The sequence below is a fragment of the Pantherophis guttatus genome, chromosome 13 (genome assembly GCF_059756535.1).
Source record: "Pantherophis guttatus breed Tessera chromosome 13, ASM5975653v1, whole genome shotgun sequence".
Classification (NCBI taxonomy): domain Eukaryota; kingdom Metazoa; phylum Chordata; class Lepidosauria; order Squamata; family Colubridae; genus Pantherophis; species Pantherophis guttatus.
In genome coordinates, this window is record NC_142075.1 from 5071169 (window position 1) to 5085561 (window position 14393).

At 44.1% G+C, this 14393-nt stretch overlaps 1 protein-coding gene across 4 annotated transcripts in view; it reads left to right on the top strand.

Moving 5' to 3' along the window:
- The window catches only part of MEGF11 (multiple EGF like domains 11), a 726402-nt gene that overhangs the window by 184852 nt on the left and 527157 nt on the right, over window positions 1-14393 (top strand). For all 4 annotated transcript variants that reach the window (XR_015729726.1, XM_060694754.2, XM_087877753.1 and 1 more), the window contains exon 2: window positions 5541-5644. The gene's annotated coding sequence lies outside the window, so the exon portion shown is untranslated. The remainder of the gene's footprint in view (window positions 1-5540; window positions 5645-14393) is intronic.

Genomic DNA, 14393 nt, shown 5'->3' on the forward strand with positions numbered 1-14393 from the left:
TCTATCTATCTATCTATCTATCTATCTATCTATCCTCTCTATCAAGCATTATTTATCTATCCATCCATCCATCCATCCATCCATCACTGCTCTCGCTATCATTTACAGTATCTGTCAATCATGTCCATCCATCCATCTATCCAGTTAGAGTGGGAGCAAAGCCAAGCTAAGAGAGAGGTTGTTGGGTACATGATGGCTGCATGAGGCATCCAGGTACTACAACATCCCAAACTGGTTACTGTTTCCTCCATAGCCCTCCCACCCCTCTTTTTAGCTCTTACGAATCCCAGATGGAACCTGAGCAAGCTACATTAACAGCATTTAAGGTTAAACTTCTGAATGAACCACCCTGGAGGTTTTGAGCAGCTCACACACCTTATGAATTTGGGTTGCTGCTTCCTACAGTGGGGTACCTTCAGTTGTGGAGGTTGCGGGATGCCCTGGTTGAGGGAGCCTCTTCTGCTGCCTCTGGACAGGTAGTGGTGGGTGACAGGTCCCAGAGTCTATTTGACAGAGAACAACTCCCCCAGTTAAACCTGCCTGCCTGCCACATGTAGCAGGAATGGGAGACCAGAAGGGAGCAAAACTCATCTATGTACTCCAATTATGGAGAAGGAAGGCATTTTAAGAAGGATTGGGTCAAAGCCTTGATAGTACAGTGGTATACGCACCCTGTTATTAACACAGCTGCCTGCAATTACTGCAAGTTCAAATCTCACCAGGCTCAAGGTTGACTCAGCCTTCCATCCTTTCTAAGGTAGGTAAATTGAGGACCCAGATTGTGGGGGCAATAAGCTGACTTTGTATAAATATACAAAAGGATGAAGGCTATTGCTGAGCACATTGTAAGCCGCCCTGAGTCTCCGGAGAAGGGCGGCATATAAATCAAATTTAAAAAAAAAAAAAAAAGCTAATGGCTAGGTTTACCAAATCAGTTCATCTGAGGAATGAACGTCCAATAATAACTTTCAAACGCCCAATAGATGCTGCACATCCTTCACCCAATGTGGGGGTTGTCACTATTGGATTCTGAAGAGTAGCCAATGTCAGGGTTCCAAGTAACATACCCACAGCAAACAAAACTCCGAGGTAGGTACAATCCAAAAGTCACATGGTCCAATCAAGGTGCTGTCTGGTTGCCTGGTGACATCACTCCTCCTTCCTCTGACCAGGTGTGAGAATGTCCTTGGTTCCCAAGAGAAAGTATTTTATTTTGGTTACAAAACCCCAGCTATCTCTAATCCCCCCTCCCTGACCCTCAGCTTCAGTGTGGCAACACTGAAGCTCCAAGATGGCTTCGGTCAGCTCAGCTTCAGGGTTGACAGCCCCATTCCACCAGAGATCAACAGGGAGGCCGCCCTGTTGATCTCTGTTGAATTGTTGAATGTCCACAAACCATCTTTCCCTTGGAAAAGGCCATGCCCAGTGAAGTACAGCTTGTTGCCTTACGTATTCCCCTCTTCCACTGCACTCTGAACCAGCTCCTTCTGATCTCGAGATAGTGGTAGTAGCCCCATTGTGGCTGCTCCTCAGTTTGAAACAGTCAGAATGAGGGGAAATGCTCCTCAGATCAGGGGTGAAATTCAGCCGGTTCTATCTGGATCGCGCGATCCGGCAGGGCCAACTGCACAAAGCCCCGCCCACCCGCGTGACGTCCCTTTTTTGCGATGATTTTCAGCCTCTGTGCATACGCAGAAGGCTTTGCACATGTGCAGACGACGGCAAATGCACATTTACAAACCGGTAGGGAAGGTAAGTGAATTTCCCCCCTGATAGAGATGATGGTAAGCGTAGACTTAGTAGTAGATGCAGGCGAAGGGAGATACATCTAGTCCTTGACTTGCAACCTCAATTGAGCCCCAAATTTCTATTTTTAAGTTGTTAAATGAATTTGGCTCCATTTTACGAACTCTCTTGCCATAGTTGTTAAGTGAATCATTTCAGTTCTTAAGTGAGTAATATGGTTGTTAAGTGAATCTGGCTTCCCCATTAACTTTCATTTCCTGACTTGACTACTGCAATGCTCTCTACGTGGGGCTCCCCTTGAAGTGCACCCGGAAGCTCCAACTGGTCCAGAATGCGGCCGCGCGAGCAATTATGGGAGCAACATGGCGCTCACATGTAACACCTCTTCTACGCGAGCTGCCCTGGCTTCCAGTGGCCTTCCGAGTGTGCTTCAAGGTGTTGGTTCTTACCTTTAAAGTGCTCCATGGCTTAGGACCTGAGTACTTACGAGACCACCTGCTGCAACCGATAACCTCCCACCAACCAATACGCTCTCACAGAGTAGGCCTACTCATAGTACCATCATTAAAACAATGTCATCTAGTAGTTCCAAGGGAGAGAGCCTTCTCTGTGGGGGCACCTACTCTTTGGAACAAAATACCCCCTGGAATACGAATAATCCCAGATCTTCGCACTTTCCGACGTGCCCTGAAGACCTTTCTGTTTCAACAAGCAGGGCTAGCATAAACATCTAAACTCTATGCCAAGGTCTTAGCAGATACACCAAGTTGACTCAATTTATTATTTACTGTTTATAAAAAAAATAAAAATAAAAAATTATATGTATATGAAATCTTAATCTGTTCACCGCCCTGAGTCCTTCGGGAGAAGGGCGGTATAGAAATTCAATTAACAACAACAACAACAACAACAACAACAACAACAACAACAACAACAACAACTTTGCTGGTCAGAGGATCACAAAAGGTGATTGCGTGACCCAGAGACACTGCAACCGTCATAAATACATGTCAGTTGACAGGAGTCTGAATTTTGATCATGTAACCAATGGGGCTGCTGCAACAGTCTTAACTGTGAAAAACAGTCATAAGCCACATTTTTCAGCGTTGTTCGTTTAGAGTCCCCTCTGGGGCCAAATTGCCACACAGAATGACTTGCTGGTAACAGATAACATATTTAACAGATTATATCAGAGTTGGAAGGGGCTTGTAGATCATCTAGTCCAACACCCACCCCACCCCGCCCAAGCAGGAGACCCTAGACCCATGATGGCGAACCTATGGCACGCGTGCCACATGTGGCACGTGGAGCCATATATGTGGGCACACGAGCGTTGCCCTAGCTCAGCTCCAGCGCTCATGCGTGTGCTGGCCACCTGATTTTCGGGCCTTCCGGGCCCATCGGAAGTTGGGGAACGGACCGTTTCTGGCCTCCAGAGGGCCTCCAGGGTGGTGGGGAAGGCGTTTTCGCCCTCCCCAAGCTCCTAGAAAGCCTCTGGAGCCTGGGGAGGGCAAAAATGGGCCTACCAGGCCTACCGTGCCATCACATGTCAAAAGCAGGGGAAGCACGGGGGGGTCACGCATGTATGTGTGGGGGTGGGGTGCACTGAATTATGGGTGTGGGTACGCACGCACATGACTCTCCCCACGCGACCCCCACTTTTGGCACGCGACGGCAAAAAGGTTAGCCTTCACTGCCCTAGACCATTTCTGACAGATGGCAGTCCAGTCTCTTCTTGAAAGCCTCCAGTGATGAAGCTCCCACAACTTCTGAAGGCAACTTCTGTTCCATGGGTTGATTGTTCTCACTGTCATAAAATTCCTCTTTATTTCCAGGTTGAATCTCTCCTTGATCAGTTTCCTTCCATAATTCCTTGTCTGGCCTTCAGGTGCTTTGAAAAATAGCTTGACCCCCTTTCTCCTCTCTGTGGCAGCCCCTCAAATATTGAGGGTTAGAAATATCTCTGACATTAATGTGGCCTGGTCCTGGGTAGAATGATAGAAATTTATGGTATATTTTTAAAGAGTTAAACATTTAAAAATATTAAATTAATAATTTCCCCTTTTCTACTTCGTACGTTTCTGACACGAGACGAGACAAGTGCTGCTGTAACTTAGAATGGTCATTAAATGAATGGTTTTAAGTCGAGGATTGCCTGTATGATCCAGAACAACCGTAGAGTTTTTGTTGCAAGCAAGCCCTGCTTTGCAAATTCTGTTGGCTCTGGTCTTTCTTCTGGGGTCATTTTTTTCATCTCCAGATGAGCACGGAGATCAAATTTTCATTCCTTCATTTTGCCCACCTGCTCAGGTTTTTATGAAAACAATCCAGTTCTTTTTTTAAAAAAAAAAAAACATTTGATTAATTTTAAAAGTAAAACAATGGACATTGCTCAGCGTCTCTGGTTTCTAACATTTGCGCCAAATTCAAGTTAATAAGTAATATATTCCTTAATCTATATACAAATTTACTTATCTCCTATTTCATTATATATCAAGTATACAGTATTTTACTTCCTAAACAGCTATACATATATTTAGTAAACCTATATTACACTCACAAATTCAATATACCTTGATATATTGATATACATTGATATATACATTTCCAGACATTCATTATCCCTTGGAAAACAATCCAGTTCTTTTCTGCCGATGGGGATTTTGGATAGATTGGGCCCTCTGGGGTGTTCTCACTTCTTGATGCTTTGCCGGTTCTCCAGCAAATTTCATAACTGTGTGAAGAGGAACCCAAGCAGTTCATTGAATTAATTTCTTGGAGGCAGTTCCACGGGGCTCGTAGAAAAATACAGTGGTTTTTCCTGCTTTTTAAAGCACTGTGTACTTCCTTTCCCTTGTGACATCCTGCGAGTAAAAACTAATATTACTACAACGTTGAGACATTGTATTTGGCAGCGCTCGAAAGAGGTGTCATAAAAGCAATCAGGGAAAAATGGATTTCCGAGGGAAAAGGCTGTCAGGAGAACATGGGGAGCATATGTTGTGCATTCGGCGAGTGAGGCCGTCCGCACCCCGACGGAATGGAAAGCAAGTGAGAATCCCTCCTAAGTTCTCGTGAAGTCCACCACATGAAAAGGAAATAAGGCGTACGTGCTTTGAAATAAATGATCAGAAACACAATTTGGGGATACATTGCAAAAAAAAAAAAAATCACCCTTGAAAATAGGATTTGTTCAACTGAACGAATTTCACTCTTCCCTTATGCGCTGGTCTGTTTCCATTACATGCAGCAAGGAATGCTGAACAGTTTTCTTGCATTTGGAATCTGTTGTTTAAAGTCTTAAAAGTCTGATCCTTGGGTCTCAAAGCTACTTTTTCCAAAGGGAATTGGGCTGACTTTTTTTTTCCCCTTAAGGAAGAAGATGTTTTGCTTCTTATCCGAGAAGCTTCATTGATTCTGGCAGGATGGTGGGGGTGATGGAAGGATTAATTAGCCTCTGATGATCGTGTGGCACAGCTGGGCATTGGAGGGGGGGAGAGCAGGGATTTTGGCTACTGGTTCTCTGAACCATCTGCCACCATTGATACTGGATCGGGCAATCCAGTCCGAACTGGGAGCATTTCACCCCTGGTCTGGAGGCTGATTACAGTTGACCATTTAAGACACATCTTCCCCAATTCTGCCCTTCCCCAAATGGTTGGTCTGGTACCCTGGAATTCCCAAACACTAAGCATATCTGATTCAGACAGGTGTGTTTTCCTAGAACTTTTGTTTCTTAATCCCTCTGACTCTTCCTCATTTGTTGAGCTATACCTGCAATTATCTCGTTGCAGCTTCCAATGAACATCTTTTGGATCATGGTTCTTCCTTCTGCCTATCCATGAAGACGCTGAATTTGGCCAATCCGTAGCTACGAGGGATTCAGAGCATACCGAAGGTGAGAGAGCTGAAATTCAAGTTTGATTCAACTTTAGTTCTTTCTTTAGTTGGATGAAATCTCTCTGGTATTAAATAGGGGTTACTATAGAAAATTAAGGAATATTGATTTCTTCCTTGATGTGTTACCAAGCGAAGGGAAATATTGGTTCTGCTGTTCTGTTTAAGGTTAATATGAATGCTAACCAGTGGTGAAATCTAAATTTTTTTATTACTGGTTCTGCAAGTGTGGCTTGGTGGGCGTGGCTTGGTAGGCATGGCAGGGGAAGGATACTGCAAAATCCCCATTTCCTCCCCACTCCTGGGGGAAGGATATTGCAAAATCTCCATTCCCACCCCACTCCAGGGGATGGATACTGCAAAATCCCCATTCCTTCCCCACTCCTGGGGGAAGGATATTGCAAAATCTCCATTCCCACCCCACTCTGGGGCCAGCCAGAGGTGGCATTTGCCGGTTATCTGAACTACTCAAAATTTCCTCTACTGGTTCTCCAGAACCTGTCAGAACCTGCTGGATTTCACCCCTGATGCCAATTGAGTGATATTTCTGTGAATGCCAGAAATTCTGTCAGAACCTGCTGGATTTCACCCCTGATGCTAATTGAGTGATATTTCTGTGAATGCCAGTTTACATTTGAAAGGAAGTGACTTATGGGTTACATTTATGGGCTGACAAGATTGTCAATCCCCTGAGTACAGGTAGTCCTCAATTTACAACCATAATTGAGCCCAAAATTTCTGTTCCCAAGCAAGGCAGTTATTAAGTGAGTTTGCCCCAATTTACAACCTTTATTGCCACTGTTGTTAAGTGAATCACTGCAGTTATTCAATTAGTACATGGTTGCTAAGTCTCCTTGACTTTGCTTGTCAAAAGGTCATAAAAAGGGGATCGTATGACTTTGGGACACTGCAACCGTCATAAATATGAGTCAGGTGCCAAGCGTCTGAATTTTGATCATGTGACCAGGGGGATGCGGCAACAGTTGAAGTGTAAAAACATTTATAAGTCACTTTTTTCAATGCCATTGTAACTTTGAAGATGTAATAAAACAGTGTTTCTCAACCTTGGTAGCTTGAAGATGGGTGGACTTCAACTTCCAAGGTTGAGAAACACTGCAATAAAAGAATTGTTGTAAGTCAAGCATTCGCTGTAACTGAAGACATAAGTTTCTCTTCCTATTGTTCAAACACAACTCTTTTAGCAGTCAATAGGGTGTGGAGAATAGGTTTCCATTGTTCTGATGTTAATTTCCATAGAATAAGTATATAGTTCTAAAGAATACGGATGTCCAGAAATATTCCACTTTCTCTCAAACTTCAAAGCTTGTCTCTGGATGACTATATGCTAGTATTGGTCCCTTGGCAGCAATGAAGAATTGGCTTGCCTATGGGGCTGCTTCTTTCCAACTTCTTAAGGTAGCTTAGAGTCCTCGGACTTCTGCTTGGCTTCCCATCCTTATAGTAGCCAAGTTCATCCTTGTTTAGTTTCAGCTTTTCGAAGTCAGGCAAGCTTGATCTGGTCCAGCCTACTAACTGGAGCCAAGAATCATAATAGATTCCTAAAATTAATTTAATTTTAATTCTGTGTAAATGGAAGTAAAAGAGTTGAAATTTAATTAATTTTAAATGCATTTTAAATCAAATTTAGGTTTTGTCTTCTCATTGTCTACTTTGTTGCTTCCATCGTTTCATTTCATTTCATTTCATTTCATTTCATTTCATTTCATTTTATTATTTATAACGGTTTCTGCATCTCATTTATGACCCACTTTCATAAAGCTGGCATAGTTAAATAGCTTATGTTCCAATTATCGTTTGTTACTTGATGGTATGAAAACGCTAGTGGCTTCCTTGGGGCCTCCAGTCCACAAGCAATGATGGCCTGCGCTAGCTGGACCTTCAGCAAAAAAATATTATGGGATGCAGGTTTCACATCAGGAATCAGCGCAAGGACAAAATCATAGCAGAGATTTCAACTTCTCAAGATGCTCAGCAGCAGACCTCTGAGTACAGGCAGTCCTCACTTAAACGACAACGGTTGAGCCCAAAATTTCCTTTGCTAAGCAAAATGGTTATTAAGTGAATTTTACCCCATTTTATGACCTCCCTTGCTAAGGTTGTTCAGTGGATCACTGCAGTTGTTAAGTTAGTCACATGGTTGTTAAGAGAATCTGGCTTCCCCATTGACTGTCAGAATCTCGCAAAAGATAATCATGTGTCCCAGGACACTGCAGTGGTCATAAATACATGTCTGGAATGTGTGCGTGCCAGAAGCCAAAAAAGCAGCTGGCGATGCCGCACATGCCCACAGAGGCCCTATAGCCGTGATGGTGAACCTATGGCACGTGTGCCACAGGTGGCACCCGTAGCCATATCAGTGGGCACACGAGCTCAGCTCATGCGCACTGCCCAGCTGATTTTTGGGCCTTCTGGGCCCACCAGAAGTAGGGAAACAGGCTGTTTCCTGCCTCCGGAATGCCTAGGGGGTGGTGGGGAAGGCCCGTTTTTCTCTCTCGCCACTCTAGGAGTCTCTGGAGGCTGGGGACAGCAAAATGTCACTTCCTGTCCAACCGGAAGTTGGGAAATGGGCCGTTTCTGGCCACCGGAGGGCCTCCGGGGAGATGGGGAAGGCTGTTTTCACCCTCCCCAGACTCATAGAGAGGCTCTGGAGCCAGATAAGAGAGAAAAATGGGCCCACCGGGCCATCGCATGCCAGGAGCGGGGGGGGGGGCATGCATGCACGGGGTGCATAGAGTTATGGGTGTGGGCACACACGTGCGTTACCCCACCCCCCCTCCTGGCATGCGATGGCAAAAGGGTTAGCCATCACTGCCCTATAGCATTCCAGACAAATGGCTGTCCAATTTCTTTTTGAAAACCTCCAGTGTTGGAGCGCCCACAACTTCTGAAGGAAAATTGTTCCACTGATTAATTGGTCTCACTGTCTAAGGAGAAATTTCTCCTTAGTTTTAAGTTAGATAAACTTCCACCCCTTGCAATGTTTTGTCCTGTAAAGCGCCATCTGTGCATGACCTGGGACCTCAAAAACTGTTACCAAATCAAAAAATGTAATGTTTCACAGAGGAAAGCTACTAAATATGATGGGTGCTGGTAGTTGTGATCATATGAATTAATTAAAATTGTTCAAACCTTGTAAGTTGATATGGCCTATAGGCTAATCAAATCATAATAATAATAATACCAATACCAATAATTTATTTATTTATTTATTTAAATTTTTTTATACCGCCCTTCTCCTGCGGTGAACAGCCAAGAATAAAAACATCAAATACAAAGTTTAATTTTTTTAAAAAGAATTAAACAAATTTTTGGCCCAATAAATTTAAAACACCCCAACTAAAATCAATTTACAGTTAAAAATATCTAAAAATATCTAAGGGGGATTATGCCAGCCCAGCTTGATGAAATAAAAAAGTTTTAAGGGCACGGCGAAAAGCACAGAGATCTGGTATCCTATGTATCTCCGGGGGCAGGTCGTTCCAGAGGGCAGGTGCTGCCACAGAGAAGGCTCTCCCGCTGGGGGTCGCCAGCCGACATTGTCTGGCCGACGGCACCCTGTACACACCCTGTGGGAGCGTACTGGCCAGTCGGAGGCTATCAGTGGCAGAAGGCGGTCCCGTAAGTAGCCAGGCCCTAAGCCATGGAGCTCTTTAAAGGTGGTAACCAACACTTTGAAGCGCACCCGTAAGACCACCGGAAGCCAATGCAGCTCGCGCAGGAGAGGTGTCACATGGGAGCGTCCCATCGCTGTCATAATCCCCCGCACGGCTGCATTCTGCACCAGTTGGAGCTTCCGGGTGCTCCTCAAGGGGAGCCCCATGTAGAGAGCATTACAGTAGTCCAGGCAGGAAGTGACGAGTGCCTGAGTGACCGTGCGTAAGGAGTTCCGATCCAGAAAGGGATGCAACTGGCGAATCAGGCGAACCTGATAAAAAGCCCTCCTGGCCACAGCCGTCATATGCTCTTCTAAAGACAGCCGTGTGTCCAGGAGGACGCCCAAGAAACGGCATTGGTCGCGTTGGTGGATGATCTCTGGAGGGCTCGGGATAGGGGTTACTCCTCTATCCTGGTCCTGTTAGACCTCTCAGCGGCTTTTGATACCATCGACCATGGTATCATGTTGCGCCGGCTGGAGGGACTGGGAGTGGGGGGCACCGTTTTGCGGTGGTTCTCCTCCTATCTCTCCGACCGGTCGCAATCCGTGTTGAGAGGGGGGCAGCGGTCGACCCCGAGGCGCCTTGTTTGTGGGGTGCCACAAGGGTCGGTCCTCTCGCCCCTCCTGTTCAACATTTATGTGAAGCCGCTGGGTGAGATCATCCGTGGTTTTGGGGTGGAGTTCCATCAGTACGCTGATGATACTCAGCTGTACATCTCCACCCCAGACCATCCCAACGATGCCTTGGAAGTGATGTCCCAGTGCCTGGAGGCCGTGCGGGTCTGGATGGGGAGAAACAGGCTTCAACTCAACCCTTCCAAGACCGAGTGGCTGTGGCTGCCGGCGTCCCGGTATAGCCAGCTGACGCCATCGTTGGTTATTGGGGGTGAATCATTGGCCCCCACGGAAGGGGCCCGCAACTTGGGCGTCTTCCTGGATGCACGGCTGTCCTTAGAAGGGCATCTGACGGCCGTGGCCAGGGGGGCTTTTTATCAGGTTCGCCTGATACGCCAGTTGCGCCCCTTTCTGGATCGGGACTCCCTACGCACAGTCACTCAAGCACTCGTCACTTCTCGTCTGGACTATTGTAACGCTCTCTACATGGGGCTCCCCTTGGGGTGCACCCGGAGGCTCCAACTGGTGCAGAATGCGGCCGCGCGGGGGATTATGGGAGCGACTGGGCGCTCCCATGTGACTCCTCTCCTGCGCGAGCTGCATTGGCTTCCGGTGGACTTCCGGGTGCGCTTCAAGGTGTTGGTGACCACCTTTAAAGCGCTCCATGGCTTAGGGCCAGGGTACTTACGGGACCGCCTTCTGCCACCAATTGCCTCCCACCGGCCAGTTCGCTCCCACAGAGAGGGCCTCCTCAGGGTGCCGTCGGCTAGACAATGCCGGCTGGCGACCCCCAGGAGGAGAGCCTTCTCTGTGGTGGCACCTACCCTTTGGAACAATCTACCCCCAGAGATACGAGTGATCTCCGACCTCCGGACCTTTCGTCGGGCCCTAAAAACTCATCTCTTTCAGTTAGCCGGTCTCTCTTGATTTTATGATTTTATGGTTGGTTTTAAATTTTGATATGGATTTTAAATTGATAAATTTTAAACTATGGGCCAAATTTAATTATTTTAAATCTATTTTTAATCGTATTTATGTATAAATGTTTTTATTTTGGCTGTTCACCGCCCTGAGTCCGAAAGGAGAAGGGCGGTATAGAAATTCGAATAATAAATAAATAAATAAATAAATAAGTTGCGAGCCCTCTCCGTGGGCACCAGCTGGCTATATCGGGATGCCGGAAGCCACAGCCACTCGGTCTTGGAAGGGTTGAGTCAGAGCCTGTTTCTCCCCATCCAATAATGATGATGATGATGATGATGATGTTGATGATGATGATGATGATGATGATGATGATGATGATGATGATGTGATACCCATTGTCATCGGGGCACTTGATACCATGTCCAAGAATTTTACAAAACACTTCAAGAAATTGCAGCTTCCTGCAATAACACCAGCGGAATTGCAAAAAACTGCACTACTTGGAACATCCTACATCTTAAGAAGGTACTTGGTCAATACCTAGGAGGCTGGCAGCAACCCGTATCAACCATTAGCACCAGTCAGTGGTATTTGTGATGCATTTTTGAATGTTCAGTTGACTGAGTTTCATGTTTAATGAATAAAGTAAATATAAAATTACATTAAAAGTGGAATAGAAATGAAATGTAGTTTTGGTCCTGGATCAGCATACTTAACGTCAAGTCACAAAGCATCCCTGGCCGACATGAAGCTCCTAATAACTAGACAACTCAATTGGTAGAATAGTCTACAGCAAGCATGTCCGGTCTTGGCAGCTTTAAGACCTGTGGACTTAAACTCATAAAATTTCTCCTTAGTTCTAGGTTGGATCTCTCTTTAATGAGCTTCCACCCACTGCTTCTTGTCCTGTCCTCTGGTGCTTTGGAAAATAGGTTGACCCTTCTTCTCTGTGACAGCCGCTGAAGTACTGGAAGACTGTTATCATGGCCCTCCCCCCCCATACTTCTCTTCACACCAGAGACATACAAGCAACACAGACATGCAGCATTCTAGAGAGCTGTATAAACTCATTTTGTCACCTCATCTCAGGGATGTCCACAGGGTACTAGTAAAAAAAAAAAAAAGTCAAAATGTCAGCTACAATGGTGAGATCAAAGCTTCATTTTATTTTCATGTGCAATGCACATAAAAATCAAGTGAGGCTTTGACTTCACCATTGTGGTGGCCATTTTGTCTCTTTTGACGGTATCTTGCAGACACCCTTGCCTGATTCCCTGGAGAAGGGCTCTCTTTCGTGAGGAACCCACCCTCAGAGATTCTGTCAAGTCGGAACAAATTAAAAATCAAATGATAAAAGGGATGCAGAATTTCAACGAAGTAATTGCAATAGACCGGTATTTCTCAACCTGAGCAATTTTACGATGTGTGGATTTTAACTCCTAGAATTTCCTATCCAACATGTTGAGAAATATTTTAGTAGACCAATAAGATGGGCCATGGAAAAAAATCAGCGACAATGTACCATAAGAAAAAAATGGTACAAAATACTTTATAGAGATGGTATGCAGATAATCCTTGATTTATGACTGCAATTGAGACATGATGGGATGACCTCACAGCAGTGTTCCAATATTTGAGGGGCTGCCACAAAGAAGAGGGGATCAATCTGTTCTCCAAATCACCAAAAGGCAGGAGAAGAAGAAATGGAGGGAAACTAATCAAAGAAAGAAGCAACCTACAACTAAGGAGAAATTTCCTGAAGTGAGGACAATTAACCAGTGGAACAGCTTGCCACCAGAAGTTGTGGGTGCTCTTATCACAGGAGACTTTCAAAAAGAGACTGGACAGCCATTTGTCTGAAACAGTATAGACCCTTCTTCTTTGAGCAGGGGGTTGGATAATAAATTAGTGGACCACTAATAATTAATTAGTGGAATGGCTTACCTTCAGAAGTTATGGCTGCTCCATCACTGGAGGCTTTCAAGAAGTCACTTGTCTGGAATGATATAAGGTCTCTTCCTGCTTCAATATGCGGTTGAACTAGATAACTTCCAAGATCCCTTCCATTTCTGTTATTCTGTTACTAAGGTACAAGTTGACTGCAGCAAGAGTAAACTTAATACCACGTAGGAAGAGATACTTTGCTTACAATATCTATATATATATATAAATGAAAACCACTCACACCGTAATCATGAAATCTCCAGAATCGTAACGCCTACAAACTTGAAATTTGCCTTGTACGTTCCTCTTCTTCTAGGTGCTCACTAAGAAAGGATTTTTCGAAATGACCATCAGAGCATTAGTATTTCCTATATTATTATAACACGCTATGATGCTAATTAGTTAGATGTTCTACTCCTCCTCTCAACTTGAAAATAACTCTGGAGAGAAGAGGATAGGATAGGGGAGGCTTCTGTGGGGCAAGGCTATGAGAGGGAAAGGGAGAGGAGAGGCTGATCGTAATTACTCATTAATTTTCAAGCTTTAACTGTCAATTTATCAAGCCCCATCACATAGTTTCATAGCAAAGCACGGGTATTCAGCTAATTGAATATAAGACTAAAATTGGAGAACATTCAAATAGCAAAAGATCCAAATAGCAAAATTAACACTATATATCCGCAATACTGTAGAAATTTACCAAATTTAAGCAGGAATGGTTGCCTTATATACAACATATCACGGAGCAAAGCAGTTTAAACATTTGGAGTATGTTTTCAGTTTTTAGAACTTAAACCGAAACTAACAACAATTATGAACGTTTGATGCAAAGTTCAAATATCACTTTCAAAGTGGTTTATTTTTTTTCTTTTTGCTGTTTTTAAATATAGCATTCTTTTTTGTTTTATCTTTCTTTGTATTTCAATAATTTAGCAATAAAACATATGGATTATTAAAAATACAAGAGAAAATCTTATCCAGGGAACAGAACGAGCAAGCAATTGTAACTCTAACAGCGCAGAGACAAAATCAGCAATCTTTTAGAGCCTCAGTTAAATCAAAACGTTTTTGCCTTCTCTGACTCTTAATAAGACCTGAACCTTCAATTGATTGACTCTTGGTCATATAATAGCCATGAGATGTAACAGCTTAGCTCAGTGTTTCTTCATCTCAGCAACTTTAAGGTATGTGGACTTCAACTCCCAGAATTCCCCAGCCTGTTTGTGAGGGACCACTGTGTAAGAAGGATGCTGAGGTGATTTGCTCAGCATTGGAAGAATGAAGAAATACCACTAGATGAAGAGATAATTAAGAAGATACTGGACTGTGCAAAAATGGACAGACTTACACTGAAGACGAAACAGAAAGAAGATACATAATACTATCAAACATGGAATTTATTTTATCAATGGCTGGAAAAAAGGGGCAAAGATTAGGAATATAATTTATATTGTTAAGCAGACAACATGATGTTTATTAAGCTCTAATTAAACGTAATAGCAGTAAATTAATAAAATTTTGTTTTAAAAAAAAGGACGCTGAGGTGATTTGTTCATATAGAGAGGAGAAATAAGGTCTCTAAATCAGTGTT